The sequence below is a fragment of the Choristoneura fumiferana genome, chromosome Z (assembly GCF_025370935.1).
Source record: "Choristoneura fumiferana chromosome Z, NRCan_CFum_1, whole genome shotgun sequence".
In the NCBI taxonomy this organism is placed as follows: domain Eukaryota; kingdom Metazoa; phylum Arthropoda; class Insecta; order Lepidoptera; family Tortricidae; genus Choristoneura; species Choristoneura fumiferana.
Genome location: NC_133472.1, coordinates 10,093,693 through 10,106,070, shown reverse-complemented (window position 1 = coordinate 10,106,070; position 12,378 = coordinate 10,093,693). Strand labels below are relative to the sequence as shown.

At 35.2% G+C, this 12,378-nt stretch overlaps 1 protein-coding gene across 2 annotated transcripts in view; it reads left to right on the top strand.

The window, feature by feature from the left end:
• Window positions 1-653: 653 nt before the first annotated feature.
• The window catches only part of LOC141426619 (uncharacterized), a 72,242-nt gene continuing 60,517 nt past the window's right edge, over window positions 654-12,378 (top strand). For both annotated transcript variants that reach the window (XM_074085660.1, XM_074085650.1), the window contains exon 1: window positions 654-857. The gene's annotated coding sequence lies outside the window, so the exon portion shown is untranslated. The remainder of the gene's footprint in view (window positions 858-12,378) is intronic.

Below are 12,378 nucleotides of genomic sequence, written 5' to 3'. Positions count from 1 at the left end.
TAAGATCAATATATGGACCAAGTGATTAATAAGGGTATTATAAATAATGCCCTTATTAATCACTCGGTCTATACATACGTAGGTACATTTTTCATTTCATACAAGTGGAAACGTATTTAACAAAATATCATCCAGTACAAAAAACACCTCACAAAGTTATTTCTGGCTATAATTTTATATTTTCCTTTTCGTCTTGTTGTTTCTAAAATGATTGCTGCTCATATTTTTAACATCATTTTATATTTTATGTTTTTCTTACACATTGCCCGTGGACGATTTTGCGTCGGAAAATTTGCTTCCGGAAGCTTCTGAAGTATGCGAGGCCCTTCGTTTTCTTATTCTTTACACTTGAAACTTAAGTTCAGTATAGCTTTAATACGATAAAGTTAAATAAAACTGTTTAACGGCACTAAATAGTAGTTAGTTTTGCCTTCAGCTAAGGCTTTCTTATTAATAGTTAATCTGTCCCGCGGAAATTAAATACATAATTTTCTAATTCTTTTACCCTATTCATGTAGAGTTAAAACCTTCCAGAAACTGCACCTTAAAATATCCTCCTACCGGTTCTCAGCCAATGGCGACCATGTCAAGTTGCGTTGATGTTTCGCTTGCTGAGGGATGTTTGGTTTAAAAGGCGGGTGGAGTCGCGAAGGCTGCACAACGCGGCCGGACGCCTGCCAGGCCACACATACCGTGAGCCTTCGGTTCTACACACTAACTTACCGATACGACGCTTAATCCCAATCGAGGAATAACCCGAAAACGCTAATTTCACACAGTAAAACTACTTAGGATAGTTACAAGTTACTTTGACGCGAATTGCCTGACGTGGACATTACCTACGCGCAACAGCTGAGGTAAGATTTATAACTGTAGAACTATTTACTAAGTATTTTAACGACTATGCGAATGGGATTAGAGCTTGCGGATTTATTTTTTCAGCTTAAAAAAAATCTTACTTTTACCGCTGTACTTAATCACTTTATTATCATTCCTATGAAAAATGCTGTAGTTTTAAATAGCATTTTTTTTCAAGCGAAACTAGAATTGTCTTAAGAACATTAAAAAAAAGTTTGATAGTAGGTATATAATATGTTGTGTTTGGCAAACATGTACCTACCATTATTGGTCTAAAACTTTATATAAATATTGGCCCAAAAGTATCTGTAATAAACTACGTTGCACAAAATGTAACCATATTCTACTTAAGTACATTACAGAATGCGTAATAAGGCTACAAGTTATTTATCATTCTTACTAACTAAAAATTTAAATTTCTATTTAGATCAGAATTGAAAAGCCTGGGTAAATAAAATACTGGTTTGTATTATCCATTAATTATTTGATGCGAAACCTCTCTTAGGATTCAGAGCTATGTGGTACATTAATTAGACCACATATGTCAAAATTTGAAATGAAATGCTTTAGCGGCTAATTAAAATCTCAAGAGGGACAAATACTTTCGTGGATTCCTTTGAGTCCCTTAAAACCCAAAATCTTCGTAATTTTATGGATGTACCTACATTGATATTTACAAAGTTTTTCGGTTTTAAAGATCATAAGCAATAATTTGCAAGGGTTTATTAAATGCGACACTGGCTCGGAGGTATCCGTCCTACAGCTTAACCAAAAAGCGACATTTTAATTTCTTCTTCAATCTCAAGACAAGCACTAAGACAAGTCTAGCGTGACGCAATATAAGTCGTCAACGATTATTTTTGTCATAATCATAACAGTAGCGGAATACACTAACGGAGACATTTTAAAATGTGAGGACTATTTACTTTAAACAATAATCCATACTAATATTATAAATGCGAAAGTGTGTGTATGTGTTGAAACAGCGCGCGATAACCAAATTCCACGCGGGTGAATCCGCGGTCACAAGCTAGTTGTTCATAAGTAAACTACCATATCTTAGCTAGTTTTTCATTACCATAATGATGCGGACGGGACTTAAAATTTATTTTTTCTTTCGCAAATAATGATTAATGATTTAATTGTACTCATAATACATTAAATACTAAAATTCAATTGATTTATTTGTACTATTTGTGATTACTACGCATATTTTGTTTTTACTTTTTTATTGTTTTCACTTATTTAATGTCTGCATACTTTCATAGTATCTATTTGTACTGTTAAGCTTATATAATTCTTTGTAATTTTATTTTATTTCATTTTATGCTAGCTCTCTTAAGCCTGCGACACAGAGTTTTCTAATAACAATAACCCTAGTGACGTGAATTTTGTAAAACATTGTATCTATTGTTATTTTGTACTGCAAATTATTGAATAAATTATTATTATTAATTGGCATTAAAGTTCTTCGGTACTATTCTAGTTCTATGATAATATGTGTTTGAAACTTTGAGGAAATTTTGGCGCGCGCGCTGTTTAGTTTTTGTTCAGTTAAGTAAATATCTTATTCTCCAAACTAATACGAATACAATACGAAATATGCAAAAAAATATAATATTTTGCATATTAACTATTTTTTCTAGTGTCAGTCTGGTTAATAGTAGATTGTTTAACAAAGGACTAAAACAAGTCACAGTGACACGAGATGTTTAGCCACCCGAGCAGAGCGAGAGTGGCTATAGTTCGAGTGGCATTATGGTTGTTTAGTCTCGCGTTAAACACTCTACTTTTCACTTTGAATGCGAGGATAAAAACAATGTCTTGTTCAAAATTACAACATTACTTTTTAAAAACTTACGCTCGAGTAATGGACAGGCCATCTGTTCAAAATACAAATAGAAAAAAAAATGTTGCGTGGTTTTTCTTTTCTTTCATTGTTTATGAAATTATGATATTTAGCTAACAGTTTCAAAATTTAAAACTATTTTAAAACTAATTGGACTATGCATAATAAAATTAATTAATCCTTAATATAATTAAATAGATTCATATTCGAAATAATTAATTGTGTTTGACGAAATTAAATCGTGTTTTTTATTTATATTTTTGCACAGTTGTCATTTTGAGGTTATTTCCACGCCTAATAAATCCTCCATTCACAAATGCAGTGTTAGCTGTTTAGGGGTTTCCAATGTAAATTAAAAAAAAAACCTTAATCCCTAGAGAATAAAAAGGAGCTTTAGTCCCGATATGCAGAGACTAAAGTAAAATTTTAAGAGCATGAGAAGTGAATATAAAAAAGGGCAAACCAACTGGTAATTTAGATTAAGTAAGTAAGTTGTACATAAGCATGGCGATTTTTAAAGTGGTAGTTCACTGTAGTTTTGATTGTTAATTTTAAAGTGGTATTATTTTACAAGTTTCGTTTATTTAAAGTGGCATATGCATAGCATAACAACTCATTTTATTTAAGTTAAAATTTATAAGCTGGAGCGTGGTATTTGAGTTGTCAACTAAATAAAAAAATCGGCCAAGTGCGAATCGGACTCGCGCACAGAGGGTCCCGTGAAAATTTGTAGGTATTTATGAAAAACCAGTAAAAAATTCATAATTCTAGGTCAAAGAAAATAACCTACAAATTTTGATTCCCTTGAGAATGCCGAAATATAGGTTTTTGCGGCATAAACGGCCGTTTCTGTTTTTTTTGCAAACTTAGAAATTTGTTTTTTTTTACTGCTTCATGGGACTGTAGATTTGAGTATATGGTTTAAATTTCAACTCGATATCTCCACGCGTTCCCGAGATAAAATATCTTGACAGACCAACGGACGGACGGACAACAAAGTGATCCTATAAGGCTTCCGTTTTTTATTTTTTTTATTTCTGCTAGTGTGACGGAAACGTCGAGTTTATTACAGCAATATAAGTGTTAAGTCCTGTGTAGTATTAATTTTAATTTAAGTTCGTTTTTATTTAATTTCTCAAATATTTCAGAGTAAACGGAGTGTAATGGTGTATACGTGTAAACAATTCTTGTAACTAGTTCCCGCTGGCGTTCACCTCCCCAGAGTACAGTTTTTTTCCGTGTTGGTATTTATAGTGAGTTCTGCTGAAAAACAACGCTGCAACATTTTGTAGACTGGACACTACGCTATTCGCTACGATTATCTTATCATCATTGTTTAGCTATTATTATTGTTTCATTTTCTTACAGTTATTTCGGTCTATGACGAACATACATACTGTATACTCTTCTTTCTCTTTGAAGCAAACAACAAACGAAATAAAGTTTATAAACAGCTTGTTTAAAGTGGCATACAGCGCCAATTACAACCGCCACTGTCACCGCCGCCACTTTACAGAACTGGCTGACCCTGGCATGAGTGTGTTCCCACTAGTTCCATTGACAGTACTATAATAGAGTTTTATGATACTACTGTCAATGGAACTAGTAAGAACACACCGACCAAAAACGTGTAGATAGCTCTTTGAACAACGTCTTCGTATGAGACGACCACATGCTGCCCAAAGTCTCCACAGCCAGCGCAATGAATTCGTAATTAGCGCATAGCTGTGAGTATTTTCTGCACTTTATTAATTGCGCTTGTTCGGCTACAGCCCAGGCTCTCCGAGCGGTGCTTGTGACGTGAGACGGTGCTAGCATATCCACGCAAGTGGCGTCCCAAACTAGAGCACGTGCGAGACACCAGGGCACAAGTGTACCTCCATCTAGTCTTTTATTACTAGTTTAATAATAGAGGTGAGAGATCTGTTATTTGAATCATCTCCGATATGAAAGGTGCGATACGCAAAAGTAAGGAGATTCTCCCAGGAACTTATGGAATTTTCCACTACTACTTTCCTCAATTACTCCATTAGACTCTGGGCGATTCAAACGCGGGCACCTCTCGGTATACGCCTGATTAACTTCGTCGACCGTTTCAAATTCGCATGTCTGTTGGCAAGGGGTGTACTAGCCGCTGAACTAGCACATCCAGAAGCCTTAGAATCTTGAAGAATAGGGGCCGGGCCAATCAACTATTTTACCGACACTTTGGGCGTCTCCTGCGTTACCAAAATTGTCTCTGGCGTTACCATAAAATCGTACTTCCAACCAGATATTTCACGGTTTAATAGGTTGAACTTACATAGGATGGCATGTATTCAAGTACACCATCTATTAAATTACAGAAAAAACATGTTTACTTACAAAAATCCGCAATTGTTTGAAAAATGTCGCGGACAGATTAGGGTGGGTAAAAAAGTTGATTGGCCCGGCCACATCTTTTCTGGGTACATGACGGCGACTGCAGTGTATCCTAAGCCCTCGAGACATAATGCTTTTCTAAATGTACTTTCCGTAAATATAATCGAAGCGATTTTAAACAACAATTTTGCAAAATATAGCTTTTTTAAACTCGATTCATCGCAGGTCAATTTGTAGTCAAACAAAAAATATAAACATAATATTGAGTTGTACTTACGTATATAAGTACCTACATAAATAGTCAGTATTATTCAAAGTACCTACCTATTTCTTAACTCAAGATACTTACATGAATCTTGTGCGCTTTAATAGAGCTTTATTTTTTATCTGTTATTTTCCTCGTTTTCATTTTGATAAAAATTATAATAATTCGAACGACGCGGACGCTTTCACGATCAAGTTTAACGTTTCTAAATTAAACCTTTATACTAAATCCTTATATTAATATTATATGCGTAATTTATCGAGGCCTGATCTTGTGCCTACGGGCTCTGTAGGTAAACAAGCACTTGTTGACAGCTGCATATCTACTTATTCATTAGTGCGTAATCCACAAATTGTATGATTGCACACGCGCATTGATATTCTACCATCTATGAACTTACGAGAATCTATAAATACCTACACTATTAAATGAAAATTAGTGTCCGACCGAAACACGATTTTTAGCCGAAACCGAAACCGAATATTCGTTTTTTTTTCTGATTTCGGCCGAAACCGAAACCGAAATTTTTGAAGACGTATCAAAATATTCAAAATTACTGTACAAATCGTAAGGAGAGAGAAGAAGAGAGAGTAAGAATTTCTTATATAAGAACAGTTACTTTTTTGTTAAACAAAATAAAAATCGTTTATTTTTAATGAAAATAGATATAATTAGAGGTAAATTATGACATTTTAAACCAAATAAAATCAAATCTTTAAACTTTTAAACAAAGTTACCTAATTAATATAATACCTGGACAAAGTCAATTGCAAGATAAATGACAGCTTAAACATAAATCAACTTTTACATAAATTATAGTACTATCACTGTAATCAGAGAGATCTTTAAACAAAGTTTTAGTATGATATCTCGTGTGACAAAGTCGAACATTGCAAGAGAAATCACAGCATTCATGCTACTTTAACATATAAATCACTAATGCACTAATTCGCGGCATAGGTTATTCAAAACAAACAACCTATTCTTATCACGTCTAATCTAATCCTAATATCAAACTTATTGTTCATTAATCACAGCATCTAAAAACAATCAACAGATTCTAAAAAGTAAATAATAATTTAATAAATAAACAACACTCATCATATTTTGTCGCGCGGCACGTGGTTCACAAACCAACGTGAACGTCACAAACTGCATGCATACTGCTATCGCTGGTCCCGGCTGGGACGGCCGCCGATGCATTACCTATACCTACCCGGCCGAGTGCGCCCGAATTAAGCCGAGCGCTGCCGATGCGAGAGTCGCGAGAGGCCGCGAAGTAATTTCGGCCCGGCCGAAGGTTTCGGCCGGGTACTGGCCGAAACCGAAACTTCGGCCGAAATCACTTTTTTGGCCGAAATTGGCCGAAACCGAAACCGAAACTTCGGTCGGACACTAATGAAAATACTAGAACTGTAACACTTTTCATTTAAATAGTGACCCTATTTAATTGGTACCACGCACAAGTTCTAATGGCACAAAAGGTGTTAACAGAAAAGTATTTTACCCTTAAAAAGGAAGCGCCAAAGTTCGCATACTCTTCGCTAATCATACCGTAATTTTTGTCCGAATCATAATTTGTCATAATTTTTTTCCCGTTGAAACCTTACAGTTTTCTAAAATTTTTAAATGGTCATCCTACGGCGGGGAGCTGGCGCTGCCAAGAGTGTAGTCAGCGGTATCGGCAATTTAAAAAAAATATTAGTTTTTCTTTTAAGTACAAATATATATACAATTTTACTCATAAATGTGATGAAAAACATTGTATGTCGCACGGGCGGTACTAGAATTACGAACATCGACTCATTAAAGCCCTCAGTCTTCGATTTCGGGCTTCTAATAGACTCTCGTTCGTAATTCCTTATTTACCGCCCTTAAGACACAATGTACTGTTACAGCAACATTCTAAGAAAACAGAGGACGAGTTTAGCGGTATTTTTCAGAGCGGTACCTAACCGTAAATAGAAATATAAAATACAGAAGGTCGTTCTAGCGGCGGTCAAGCGTAGCGTTTACGTGCCCGACTTAGCCGAGTCCAGAGGGGCTACTACCAAATTCGAAAATCGAAGTTCGTATCGTACCGTCCCTCTCATTCTAGCATGAAATAATATTAGCGTCAGCGGGACGGCAAGATACGAAGTTCGAATTTTATTCTTCGTAGTATAGGGCCTGCGTGACATCCGAACGCACGGCTTACTCCAAGACAAAAGCTTGAGCGTTCTGGGCACATTTTTCGTTTGCACTGACCTGTAACGGGTGAATGACTTACTGAAGCACGAGACTAGTGCTATGGTATACTATATTTTTTCATTTATTCGGTTTGTAAAATCAGACATTATGGTGGAAACAAGTGGTGTTTTATTCCAACACTAAGCTTAGTTTGGGTAGAATATTATGTTGTATGTAAAAAATATCGTAAAATATATATTTTGCCGGCACGGTCGTATCTATCATCTAACAAAAGTACACACATTTACACCATACTCGTAATATAACGTAGGTAGGTATTACCGAAGGAACTGAATAGTGAGTGACCCGATGTGGAAAAGAAAATGAGATTGTCTAATAAGGTAAATTATGATGAGTATTTACTGTGAAAACGTTTTGACGGGTCAGAGATCAACTCGTCTGTACTTATACTCTAACGATTACGATAGGATATAAATTTGTGATGGCCGAAGCTATGCCGAAGACATGCTTTTTTTAGGGTTCCGGAGCCAAAATGGCAAAAACGGAACCCTTATAGTTTCGCCATCTCTGTCTGTCTGTCTGTCCGTCCGTCCGCGGCTTTGCTCAGGGACTATAAATGCTAGAAAGCTGTAATTTTGCACGGATATATATGTAAACTATGCAGACAAAATGGTACAACAAAAAAATCTAAAGAAAATGTTTTTAGGGTACCTCCCATAGACGTAAAGTGGGGGTGATTTTTTTTCTCATCCAACCCTATAGTGTGTGTTGGATATGCCTTTTAAAACCATTAGGGATTTGCTAAGACGATTTTTCGATTCAGTGATTTGTTTGCCAAATATTCAACTTTAAAGTGCAAATTTTCATGAAAATCGAGCGTCCCCCCCCCCTCTAAAATCTAAACCGGTGGGTGGAAAAATTCATACTTAAAATATCAAACTATCAAGGAAAACTATAACGGCTAAGTTTTCTTGAGAATTATTAGTAGTTTAAAAGTAAATAAATAGCAGCCTAAGGTATAAAATATACCTAAACTTGAAAGATTCCGTATAAAATACGAAATCCTTAGAAAAATATTTTTTTTTCGTAATGGCTACGGAACCCTATTTTGGGCGCGTCCGACACGCTCTTGGCCGGTTTCATTATATTAGTTTAGCAAACTCTACATAAAGATGTCGAGCCAAATAGGTAAGACTGCTCTGATACGATGTGTAAACTGTTAAAAGTAATGTTTTGCAAGATTTAACTGCTTTTGTTTTGTTTTTTATTACCATTTAAGTGACAACGACAGAACTGTGTCGAAATGAATTGGTTTACCGTTTTTTTACAAATTTTACCAAAATTTGCTTTTAAAGAACAGACAAATCATACACATTACTAAGACAATACTTACTGAAGACTAAAGCAAGCAAGGTCCGCCCGGATTGCTACCACAATCTTACTCGCTAATCCTGTTGTGTTTCGGCATGGAGAGTAAGACAGCCGGTTAAATTACTGGCACTTGAGATACCCATCTTAGGCCTCTAGGTTGGCAACGCATCGACAATACCCCTGGTGCTGCAGATGTTTATGGGCTGTTGTGATCTCTTACCATCACGAGCTCGCTCGTTTGCCATCCAGTCGAATAAAAAAAAAAAAAAACAAAAAACCTTCCTTCAGGCAGTCGGGTAAAAAATAATGCCTAATAGTTAAAATTCCGTGACACAATTGCGTTTTTTTATGAGAGCTGCAGATGATATAGAATTCTGATTTTGCAGTTCATTGCTTATCTATGTTTTCTAACATTCGAAGTGTAAAACAAAGTTTTCACCTCGAGATTATAAGCCTTAAGGTGGAACGGTTTCCATACTAATTTATTTACACAATCATGTGCGCTTGAAAGAATAATTTGAAACTAAAATCACATGTGTTGACGTTTATTTTGTTCTTTATTTGAGGATTTTTTTATTTACCTAAATAAAGCTTTTGTTTAAACCGTTGAACTTTCTTACCCAACCTCGCTAAGGCCGGCGCGGCTGACTTCATAATGACTGGTTCATAATTATGGTTCTCTTTGTTATAAAATTTAATATCATTGTGTGATATTTTGTGTATCTACATAATATCTCACCAAACAAATAAAATGTGAACAACAAGCTCCATAGTAATGAAATAATAAATTTAATAAAACAAGTCAGCTTCGATCAGGGTGCTAAATGAAAGCTCCTTTAGAATAATTCAAGAAATTCCGTAACCAGCAATTAGTGCAGACTAATGACCGGCTATAAATTATGAAAGGGAGGCTTTGAATTCAGATTCATTAACTCTTTATTAATCATATTATTTATATTCCATTACATTCCAATTAATATTGGAAATGTTAGGGGAACAAGGAAGTATATAGGGTGTCACTGACAATGGGGTTTTAAACGCAAGATTCGATTCTACTCGTATAGCTGAGCTTCTTTTGTTTTGTAACATTTTAAAATTAACTGAAAATTTAGATAATTTATTGATCTTCAAAGTTTAATCATTAAATAAGTGTAAGTATCGGACATGCACGGCCGACGGCCTTTCGACGGCCGTGTTATCGCTGTCTTATTTGTTATGGTACAGAGGCCTTAAAATAATTTGTCATTTACATTTAAGATAAACATTTATCAATGTGCCGTCAATTTAGTGCATACATTGAAAATTACGTGTAATCTATATGAAAGAATTAAAATTAATGTATTAAATTAGGTAATATATCGACGGTGGAAAGCATTAACGCTCAAAAACGGCTGAACCGATTTAGATAGAACATATCTAAAAACTATCGCTAGGAATCCTGCCTTCAAATAAAAAAAAGCCGTGTTTAAATCGGTTCACCCTTTTAAGAGCTACGGTTCCACAGGCAGACACACAGACATACATAGCGGTGAAAATTATAAAACCCCTCTTTTTGCGTCGGGGGTTAAAAAGTCAGAAGCGTGCTTCTTGATTTGACCCTAAGATCCTCTGCTTGAGAGGCCATAGGTCAAACCACACTTACCACGGCTTTTTGACAGCTTCTGGCATAAAAGATAATGTTAAAAAAGTAAAGCCTCCCTAAAGTAACGCCTGATTCAATAAATTGTATAAAAGATAATCATAAAAAATCATTACTTTTCCTTTGCCTTTGCCGTAGTCGAGTAAAAAATAGTGTGACATGAGCTTCTATGGGTGTTTACATGAAAAGCAGGGTCGGCATTTCCATGTCGGTATTATCAGGGACGGTAAAGAGTGTCACCTGTCAAAACGAACCAGTCAAAGACACATAAATTATTTTTCAAAGTTTTTTGTTCTGGGCTATGGAACAACCCGTAACCGACCGGACTATCGTATTTTGTCGGTAAAGATAACTCTTTCATTTTTTTAGCGATTGTTACTTATTAGACATGTTTTATCAAAATCGGTTCATCCGGTTTTGAGATATTGAACTTTGAAGTAACAATGTCGGGGGTTTTCCAACTTTTTGTTGGTTAGGTTATTTATATTTTTATTTTAAGTTTAGGATAGTTTTAAGTAAATATTTTATTAGAATAGAATATAACAGAATAAATTTATTTGGTGTAAAAAAAGTTATTACATGAAATCTTAATCCAAATATAACAGTAGTTAACAGAGCACCAAAGTGGATGCCACTCAGCAAATGCCGATGTCTGAATTTCTTCAGTCATGGCGCTGGTTTTCAGGGCAACCAAGAATACAACAGAATAATTATAAAGCTAGACCAAACTAAACTTGTGGAGAGAGATGTCACAGGTAAATTAAAAGCGCAACAAAATACAGTCTGTTCAATATAGGAATGGACAGAAGGAAAATAAGCTTTTTATAGGGCACGCTTTAGGAAGTAATTTAATAAATTGCATTTTATTAGAATACGGTCTAAATAAAATTCTAATGAAAATATCGAAGACGTCAATATTAGTTTCAATTATTCATTAACTAACTGTTACCCGCGGCTCCGTTCACGTAGAATTCGTTTATTGCTATCCCGCGGGAACTATAAACGAAAATTTTCCGGGATGAAAACTATTCTATGTCTTTTCCCGGGATTTGTACTATCTGTATACCGAATTTCACCTAAATCGGTTTACCGGTTAAGACGTGAAGAGGTAGGTAACAAACAAACATACAGACTTACAAACTTTCGCAATTATAATTAATATTAGTGAGATGACTTTGCTATTTTTCATATCATAATTTAAAAACAATAAAAAACTTTCTATTTTGTTGAAAACATAAATGTCATCCTATAAAATACATATAACTAGATGTGTGTGTGTGTGTGTGTGTGTGTGTGTGTGTGTGTGTGTGTGTGTGTGTGTGTGTGTGTGTGTGTGTGTGTGTGTGTGTGTGTGTACGTGTGTGTGTTTGTGTGTGTGTGTGTGTGTGTGTGTGTGTTTGTGTGTGTGTGTGTGTGTGTGTGTGTGTGTGTGTGTGTGTGTGTGTGTGTGTGTGTGTGTGTATGTGTGTGTGTTATAGTGTTATAACAATCTTAAGGTAACCGCTTCAGATTCCTCATAGTTCAGTGTCAGTAACCATGATTTTAGTTTAGTTTTACATTCATAGGTAGGTAGATAGAGAATACATATTTATAATTTAATTAATTTAATTATACAAATAGATAGCCATAACCTAACATAACCTTTGTTGTCTTTTAGTAGTTGACAGTCGGCACTTAAAAGACAGGCAAACATTGGTCAGTACGCGCTTAGATGCATATTTTTGTTTATCATAGCGGGTACTCTTGTGTTGCTTTATTACTAATAACAACACGTACAATTGCCTTACAGTTAAAACCTGGCATTTTTCATACACTAATTTTGTGGGAAATCTATACGAGCTAAAT